This window comes from Triticum aestivum, chromosome 2B (genome assembly GCF_018294505.1).
Source record: "Triticum aestivum cultivar Chinese Spring chromosome 2B, IWGSC CS RefSeq v2.1, whole genome shotgun sequence".
Classification (NCBI taxonomy): Eukaryota; Viridiplantae; Streptophyta; class Magnoliopsida; order Poales; family Poaceae; genus Triticum; species Triticum aestivum.
This window is the reverse complement of record NC_057798.1, coordinates 535,754,848-535,764,912: the sequence shown is the minus strand read 5'-3', so window position 1 is coordinate 535,764,912 and position 10,065 is coordinate 535,754,848.

Here is a 10,065-nt window from a genome sequence, read left to right as displayed (position 1 = left end):
TGTAGTACCACTCAACGACATAATAAACAACTGTGATGCTACGGGCCGGATTGCCAAATGGGCCATTGAGGTCCTTCCATTTGACATAACATACAAACCGCGTCGGGCCATTAAATCCCAAGTATTGGCTGACTTCATCGCCGAATGGACAGAGGCCGAACTCCCTAAAGAGTACGGAACATATTCCAACTGGGTCATGTATTTTGATGGTTCCAAAATGCTGGCAGGTTTAGGAGTGGGTGTCGTGTTAACGTCCCCCACCGGAGACATAGTTCAGTACGTACTCCAAATATTATATACAGACTCCAACAACGCAGCCGAATATGAGGCCTTATTACATGGACTTCGGATGGTCGTCTCCATGGGCATACAATGCCTAGAAGTGTGCGGGGACTCGAACCTTGCAATATCTCAAATAAATGGAGACTTTGACGCCAAAGATCCAAAGATGGTAGCTTATTGCAATGTCGTTCTCAAAATGTCAGCTTGATTCGAGGGGCTCGAGTTCCATCATGTGGCTCGAGAAAGCAATCAAGCGGCGGATGTCCTTGCTCGCATCGGTGCCAAGCGCGACCCCATCCCACCTAATATCTTCCTGGAAAGGCTTTTTAAGCCTTCCGTGGTGTGGCAAGGGGAGAGCAGCAACACCAGTTCGGATCTGACCACATCCCCAGATTATGAGCACACTGACATTATCGGGGGCTCAGCCACCGAAATAACACCATCGGCCCATCTCATCATGGCAGTCATTGCCCCATGGACCGAACCCTTGCTGGCCTACCTTAATAGGCGAGAACTCCCTGAGGACCAGAACAAGGCCCGCCACATTGTTCAGCGTTTGGAAGCCTACAAAGTCCACGACGGAGAACTCTACAAGAAAAGCGCTACCAGAGTACTTCAAAGATGTATCTCTGAGGAAGAAGGGAGGCAACTCTTGGTCGAAATTCATGCTGGTCTCGGTGGTCATCACGCCGCGGCTCGGGCCCTTGTAAGCAAGGCCTTCCGTACAGTTTTTATTGGCGAATAGCCCGAGCAGATGCACAGGACCTTGTCCAACATTGCGTCGGATGTCAGCTTTTCGCCCACCATATGCGACCCACTGCACTGCAAACAATCCCCATTACTTTGACTTTTGCGGTCTGGGGGCTTGATATGGTCGGATCCCTCAAAGGAGGCAGCCATAAGAAAAAATACCTGCTGGGCATGGTGGATAAATTCACCAAATGGATAAAGGCCAAACCAGTTAAAACGGTCGAAGCCAGACTAGTGATAGACTTTATATCCGGCGTCGTACACCGTTATGGTGTTCCGCACAGCATCATCACCGATAACGGCTCCAACTTTACAGTCGATGAGGTGAAAAATTGGTGCGCCAATCTGGGCATTAAGCTCGATTACGCCTCCGTCTATCACCCGCAAATAAATGGTCAAGTCGAACGGGCTAATGGTCTTATTATGAGCGGCATCAAACCTAAGATGGTGCGGTCTTTGAAGGAATCAGACAAGCACTGGGTTGAGGAGCTCGACTCTGTACTCTGGGGGCTGCGGACCACGCCCAGTCGCACTACCGGATACACACCTTTCTTTATGGTGTACGGCGCAGAGGTTGTGTTACCCTGCGACATTATTCATGACTCACCTCGAGTGCGCATGTACGAAGAGAGAGAAGCCGAGCTTGATCGGTAGGACAACCTAGACACCCTGGAGGAGGACCGCGACATCGCAAAAGCCCGTTCCGCATTTTATCAACAATAGGCCTGCAGATATCACAGCAAGGAAGTACGGGCCAAGACTTATAATGTCGGCGAACTCGTTCTACGCTTACTGGAGAAGAAAAAGGATAAACTCAAGGCCAAATGGGAGGGTCCCTTTATCATTGATGAAGTTCTCACCGGAGGAGCATACCGCCTGTGTGACGCGTTAGACAATCGCCTAGAGCCGAACCCTTGGAACGCGGCCAGACTCTGAAAATTCTATGCCTAGCGCCGGACTCTTTGTTTGTCTCCTTCTCCCTATTGTTCCTATTGCTTTTCCTCTCTCTTTTCCTTTTTCCTATTTCCTTTTTTTTGCTTCAAGGCTTTTTGTACGGCTCGACCGTGCACCCGTGACATACACATACTCAAATATGTACATCCATTATACCTTGGGGCTTCTTTAACAGAAGCTTGTTAATATCATTTTCTGAGCATCAAGCTCATCACATATGCGCGCTTTCCGCATATGTACCTTTTCTTCACCATCATATGCATCAATATGACTTAAGTTTTGGCCAAGTTGGGTTGCCTGGCTCCTGTGCTTACCCCTACGTTCCCGATTGTTCGGCTAGGTGGTAAAGGGAGCACCTCTGCAATTGTTACTGCCGGGTCATCTGGATGTGTACCTCAGACTGGGTGAAGCCGAAAGCTAGCGTTCTTAAGGGAATATTTGGTCAGTGGACTAAAGATGTTTTTTTCATTTACCCTATCGTGAACCCCCAGATGTTACTCATACTGCGATTGTTCCAATCACAGTTTGGTCATGCATTTTTACACATGCACACCCAGGGAAAGGAACCCTTAACGGAACTATTCTCTCTGGAAGATGTTTCTTACACAATGTAATATAACATAACTAGCCGAATACAACTTGTCTGTTCAAGCAACAATGACCCCTACGCCTGGTTTCCATGCATAACCCGGTCTACTTTACCGTTCAGGTATTCGGAAACACCGTGCACCTTCGGGGCCAAAGGCCGAAGCGAAAAGGTCTCCCATGACAATCGTTTTACAATTCAGCTAGAAGGAAAGTACATAGTCATTTGGACTCAAAAATTTCCTCCTTTATGTCATCCAACAGACTGTCTAACTTACAATCCTGCTGGGAATACATGGCGGCTACTTCTACTTGGTCATATACCAAACTCATAGGAATTTCCTTCCATCTGACCCTCGAGGTCCGACCCGTGCTATATGATTTGGATCCATCTTGGTATACCTTGTTTTCACCATGGCCCAGGCTTCTCGTGCACCTTCCCGGCAGGCCGATATCTTCCACAATCGAATGCGCCGCCGCGCTCCCTTGAATAGCTCTATGAGCGCCTCCATACTTCCTGGAGGGGAGGCGGATGGCCATAAGGCCTTGGCAACACTTCGCATCACCTGCCGAGCCTACTCGTGCATTCGCAACAGCTCTTGTAGCAGATCGCCTGTGAATCCGGACATCTCCTCTTCAGGATGACCGGTTAGCATACCTGCAGACATAACTCTGTCAGTACCTTTTTATCTCTGAATTATTCAAAGGAAAGTTTGAACACATACTAAACATGCCGCCTCGCAGCTTCTTATTTTCCTTCACAGAGTCTGCCGGCTGGGCACGCACATCTTTCAGCTCTTTGCCTAGCTGGGTTTTTGAATCCTGGAGTTGGCTTTTCTCCTCCTTGACCCGTTTTAGCACGCGTTCAACCACAGCATGTAGCCTTCTGGCTTCTTGTTCATTCGCTTGCGCAACTTTAAGTGCCTCCATCAGTTTATCTGACGATTCTACCATGATATATGCAACGTTATTAGCACTAACGGCATCAAATTACATTTCCTCGCTGGAGGGGAATATTACCAGGTGACGCCTTCTTGGATTTCTCTAGTTCGGCAGTAACAGCAATTAGCTGTGTCTGACACTTTTCCTGCTCTTGAGATAACATGTTGTTTTTCTCTGTCAACACCTGGGTACATCGATCCTTAACTCAGTTGTGCCAACTGCTTCAAGTCTCGGGGGCTACTGGTATATAATTATCACATTTGGACAAAGGAAACTCACCTGTATATCTTTCAAATATTGGTCTGCAGCCCTGGCAAGCCCGTCTCGGGCAGTCCGAATGTATGCGTTAGCTGAATTAAAGGCATTGAATGCCTCTGCTGAAAATCCAGGGTCATGAATAACGGACCTTCGGCGCCGATGACTCATGGCGCTCTCCACTTCCGAGTTGGTGACGGATACATCATCTGAATCCTCGGCTGGAGGACAATCCGGCGTCACCCCCATATCAGCCCTCGTCTTTACAGTGGGATCTGGATCCCGGCTGTGGGGAGTATGACTGGCCGGACCGCCGGACACAGTCCGACACATTTTTTTCCCGATACAGGATAGCTATATAAATCACAATTGGATGCAACTGCTGAAGAACATATTTGCAGAACCATACCTCTTTGATGAAGGCTCGGCCGCATCTTTGTCTGCCTTCCTCTTCGAAGACTTGCCTGGCGTGGGGACTACTCTCGTTGGAGATACTCCTGGAGTGGCATTTCGCGCCGTGTGCCTCCTTTTTGAGCACATGACGATGCGGTGGGTGAGGCAGAATGAGAGAACTCTTTCGAATGAGATGTCTCTGAATTACTTATGTGTGAAGCAGGCAGAAGACTGGGATAATTGGCGATGATGGCCACTTCTGTGCCATCATAACTTGCCTGGTAAAATACCCCGTCCTCGAGCACCACGAATATATCCGGATCCTCCTCAGATCTGGGGTCAAGGTCCCGATTATGGCCCTCGGGCTACAGGGCGGGGCTGTGAAGCCCTTCAGAAATCTTTCACCAGTGCTGTTACTCATGGGCGGATTAATATTCATGGAAGGTAGCTCAGAAAGTGGAATGCGTAGAGTAGAGGGGTTGGGGCTTACCAAGCTAGGAGGACTGTACATGGAAAACCCATCTCTACGCTTGATACGCAGAAATTCCTCTTCCTCCCCTGTGAACAGTTTGGCCAATATTTTGGCTAGAGCGGCGGGGGTGTCCGGACCCTTCCTGCCGTAGCGGGAGGCGTCATCTTCCCCATTGTAGTGCCACATGGGGAGATCTCTGTGTTGGAGCGGCTGAACCCCCCGCACTATGGAAGTCACCATTACTTTGACTATTGATACTCCGGACTGAGCGAGCATCGTTATCTTGCTCATGAGTTGACAAACTTCCGCACTATCTTCCTCCTCGGAGCTCCGAGGGCGCCAGCTGTGGCGCTTCTTCAAAGGAACTCTTGCGAAATCAGGGAGACCCCTCCAAACTGGGTCTGGAAGTGCGACGTCCTCAATATAGAACCATTCGGACGGCCATTCCTCGGATGCCTTCCTGGGTGTGCCGGATATGTATCCGGTCTCGGCGATGCGCCATATTTCGGATCCGCCCACTTCAAATATTGATCCCTTGTGGTTGCACGGGACGAGGCAGAATAACTTTCTCCACAATTCAAAATGGGCCTCACAACCCAAGAATAGCTCGCAAAGGGCAACATAACCCGCGATATGCAGGACGGAGGCCAGAGTAAAGTTGTGCAGTTGGAGGCCATAATACTCCAAAAGCCCGCGGAGGAATGGATGAATTGGAAATCCGACACCTCTTAGCAGATAAGGGACAAAGCACACTCGTCCCCCCCCCCCGAATTGATTTGGGAAATCTTCAGCTTGAGCCCCACTATTGAAGATGGTCAATCCTGCTCGAACAGGGACTATATCTGTTGGGGGAAGAAATCCATGTATTTGCAGCTTCTCCAACTGATCATGGGATACTGAGCATCTCTCCCACTCACCTTTTTCTGGGCTGCAGGGACGGGAGGAGGAACTGGAAGCGCTTGCCATGTTGGGGTGGTCTCTTCTAGCGATCTTTGAGGATTTTTTCCGTGTGGCGCCGAATGGATCTGGGATCCAGTCTCTTTAAATAGATGCTCTTTTTCGTGGCTAAGGTGTTATATGCAAAAACACTCTGACCTCTCGCATTTGCTGGACACGTGGAAGCTGAAGCTGTTGAAGCACAGAAGCCGAAGGGTACGACATTAAATGGGAGGCCGGATACATCACTTTGGAGTCGTCGGAGGAGGAACCCACCTTGCAATGCCGAAGACAATCTACACGCCGGACACCTCGTCATTGAAGTCTGGTTCCGGGGCTATTGAGGGAGTCCTGGACTAAGGGGTGCTCGGGCGTCCGGCCTGTTAGCCATGGGCCGGACTGATGGGCTATGAAGATACGAAGACCGAAGACTCTACTCGTGTCCGGATGAGACTCTCCTTGGCATGGAAGGCAAGCTTGGCGACCAAATATGATGATTTTCTTTCTCTGTAACCGACCTTATGCAACCCTAGATCCCTTTGGTGTCTATATAAACCGGAGGGCTTAGTCCGGATCAGGAGAGGCTCATAACCATAGTCATACATGCTAGACTTCTAGGGTTTAGCCATTACGATCTCGTGGTAGATCAACTCTTGTAATACTCATATTCATCAAGATCAATCAAGAAGGAAGTAGGGTATTACCTCCATAGAGAGGGCCCATACCTGGGTAAACATTGTGTCCCCTGTCTCCTGTTACCATCGATCCTAGACCTACAGTTCGGGGCCCCGTACCCGAGATCCGCTAGTTTTGACACCGATAATCATGTATTACACCCAAGGTCTCCAGTTTAGGCGCAAAGAGGATGGTTATTTGCAACGGTGAATAACTAGAATCAAGGATCAACCTTTGAAGTGAAGGGGCATCTTGGATGATGAGCCGCCTTCCGTCAAAAGAAATTCCAATTCTTACCAGGTTAGGCGACTTTATTTGGAGACAACTGATTCTAACTATGAAAACAAGTACCAAGCACTCCAGGGCAGGGCAACTGGAGTGGATGATGTTGTGCAATGAGGCCTTCGATATACGAACCCACACAAGTGAAAGTTTCTTGAGAAATGGGAGTCAAAGGTTTAGTACCAGATTGTCTGGTAGGTAGCATAGCGCTAAAGGTGGCGGTGTGGAGAGAGGAGGAAAACCGCGAGATGGACATCGGTGCTGAGGGCACAAGTACATGGCGTTCGGTATGTGTTATGTGATTTCCAGGGGAATAGTAGAACTCAAGCAGCTGTAGTTCTGTGAATTCAGGAGATTTCACCCAGGCGTCCATCGTGCAAGGCATGGTATGATTGCTCACGTAGCATGACGGGATGCAGAGGCTTTGAAAGGAGCCCTGGTGAGAGGAGATGATGGCTCTGGGATTTCAAAATCATTGAAGAGAGATAAGTGATGACAGTGGATATTAAGGGGCATGACGCGCCATAGAGGGCACCACCGAATTGAGAGGACTTTGGTGCGGCAACAATCCTTGGTGGGGAGAAGCGAGATGATCTCCCCGAGGACGGCGTCCGGGAGATCGCTGATGCGGTCCACCTGAGATTCTATGGGTTCCTGGGATCCAGTGGGGGCGGGGTCGCCGCTTCTCCCCGCGCTGCTGGTTGCGGGATCTACAATAGGCGTCGCCGCTGGCGGGAGCCTCATCTTCTTGGCGCTTGGGTCAGCCGACTCCATTTTCCTCGAGGGCGTCGCGTTGCGCACACGTATTTGAGCAGAGTAACGAATGACGAGCCTAGTTGTAGTGCGAGTGAAGAAGAAGGGGAGCTGGGGTTTTTCTGTAGTAGTGAGGAAGAAGGGGAGCTAGTGTTTTCTGTAGGAGTGAGGTGAGGAATTTGGGGGTATGAGTGGAGCAAGCTGACGTGAGGTGGGTGGTAGTGAGGAAGAAGAAGAGCACCCATGTTTTTTTGGGGGGCGGTGTGCTGGGTGTGGGTAGAGCCTCTCATTCAGTAAATATATGGGCTTTTGAATTGATTTTACTATTTACTAGGGTGGATGGGTTGTTTTGTCTTGGGTCCAGAGAAACAATTACTACTAGTATAGTGGAGACACTCTACAGCTACCCAAAGAAACAATTACTACTAGTAAAGTGGATACAATACCGCTTCTGGCTCCTCCTAGGTCATCGAAACGTCTCCCTCTACTTAATGCCGTTATAATTTTGTTCACCGACATGCGAGCCATGCAGTGCGTGGGCCAAAATGCCATCCACCAAATTAGAAGGCAGTATGCAGGCGGAGAGTCACCCCGGTTGTAGCATGACACTAATGAGCCATCGTATCACAAAACCCCACCTCCCCGCGGTCTAAGTTTGACGGATGAAGCAACCATCATTTCACTCTTCGCTGAATCCCCTTCTCCCTCACCGTCTTCAAGAAAGGCAACACTCGCATCTGCCACTGTTCTTCTCGCCCAATGAAGGGAAGGTAAGCGGATCCGTGATGTTGGTATATTTTCATTCAGAAAAAAAAGAACTTTTGCAAAGCAGTAACCAATCCTCACTCTCTTTTTGTTTCATTGTCATTGCAATTGTGTTTTCCTTTCAGTGATCTTCTAGTATTCGTCAGTTTCATGATGGACCAAGGAGAACCAGGCAAAGATCTGCCGAAATTGGATCAGACGCAGGAGGCTGATCCCCACGAGACAGAGAGCTCCAAGAAGATGGAGGCAGCCACCGAGCCGACCCCAGATACGCTCACGTCCAATACTGAGATGGTCAATGCCCCGTTTGAGGTTACAACCCTTGTGCCACTGCAGGAGCAGTTTTCCCCTTTCGAGGATGTGTGCCCCCCCCCCCGCTGAGCTGCCCAAGGTGATTTTCTTCTTTGCCGATCTCGATTGTGGTTTTTCATCTAAGTATGTGGTGATGAATAATGCAAAAATTTATTAGCTTTGATGCCATGCTATACATAGTGGTTTAAATAACTTGTGTTTCTTATACTGGAAAGTAATTCAGAATTTGTTTCTGTTTCAATTACAGCCCTGATGCAGACAAGGATTGTGTGGTTGTACATGTCACTCGCTATGAGGCGGATGACCTGAATATACATATTGGGAAAACAGAGTTCTTAGGCTGTTGCATCCTGGAAGCCATTTGCGCTTATACCAATGAAGAGTTGTATTCCAGCCTCACTGTTGTCAGGCGTGTTGTCCAGGGTGTACTGAAGCACAAGAAGTTCAAAGCTACTCCTTTGTTTGTGAGGCATACTATTCTTGTCAAGCTTACGTAGGAAGATGACGTGGCATGCCTCCACAAACAAGTTTATCAGTGGCAAGACCACAAGGTTGTCTTCATGAAGGTTCACAGGATTGAGCTGTTGCGGGATGTCCTCGATTATGTTCATGGCAAGGTCCGTCTTGTGTCCAGCCCAAATTAGATCGAGGCATGAAATAGTTGCCCCAGCTAGTGTTTAATAGTAGTTTGGATTATGTCTAATTATCCGAACATTGCGTGTTATCGAGCATGAGAGAGTGAACGAGAGAGTGAATGAGAGGAACCCTAGTAAAGCAAGCGCAAAGGCTCCTGCTTATATATATATATATATATATATAGTGGAGTGATTTTGTTGTACCAGCTTCAAAAAATGCGCTCCTACGTGTACCCGCGAGTGGCTGTGAGAGAACTAGTGTGTGCGTGCACTGCTTCTCTTCATGAGAGTACAATATACTATGCCCAAAGAACGTTCACCACAAGAGTAATATTATAAGTGTGTGACGTGTGAGGTAAAATAAAATGCGTGCGACGTCTTTTGTTTTTAGAAGTTCTGAGGGTAGGGTGTGAAGAGCACATATGTGTGTGACGTCTACCTGCAGATAGACGGTGGGTGCGAGAGGACTCGGGAGAGTTGTGACTCATGAGGGTGCGTGTGCGTGAGAGAGAGGGGGCATGTATCAATGCAATGCATGTGTCCATAAATCATTATCCGACAAACGTTCGCCACAAGCCTTTTCCCGACGAACGCCGTCGGAACCGTTAGATCGGCATCCGACAGTGTTAGTTTTGCCATGTCATTTAACAGAACAGCCACTCCTCATACACACAAATCTTCCACGTGAGTGTTAGCAACTGCCGTATGCTCCCTCCGTTCCAAAATGTCGTGCATATAGCTTTATTGAAAATTCGAACCTCGCAAAATTTTACCGAGTTTTCGTGTACCAAATTGCACATGCAGAATACCTTGTATATATCATTTCATTCATATTCGAGAGGTAACTATAAAGATGGGGGGGGAGTCTACAAAGAAAGACCATCGTACCACCTGCAGCAATTTCAACCATCCTTTGGTGTGGAGGAATATCATGGGAACTCTATATGATATGATTTTCATAGGATTTTTTCCTTTAGAGCCAATTGGTTCATAGGAATAGATTACTCTACATTTCAAAGGAAATAAACATGATATCATTTCTATAGCAGTAGAGCCACTTGGTTCCTATGAATG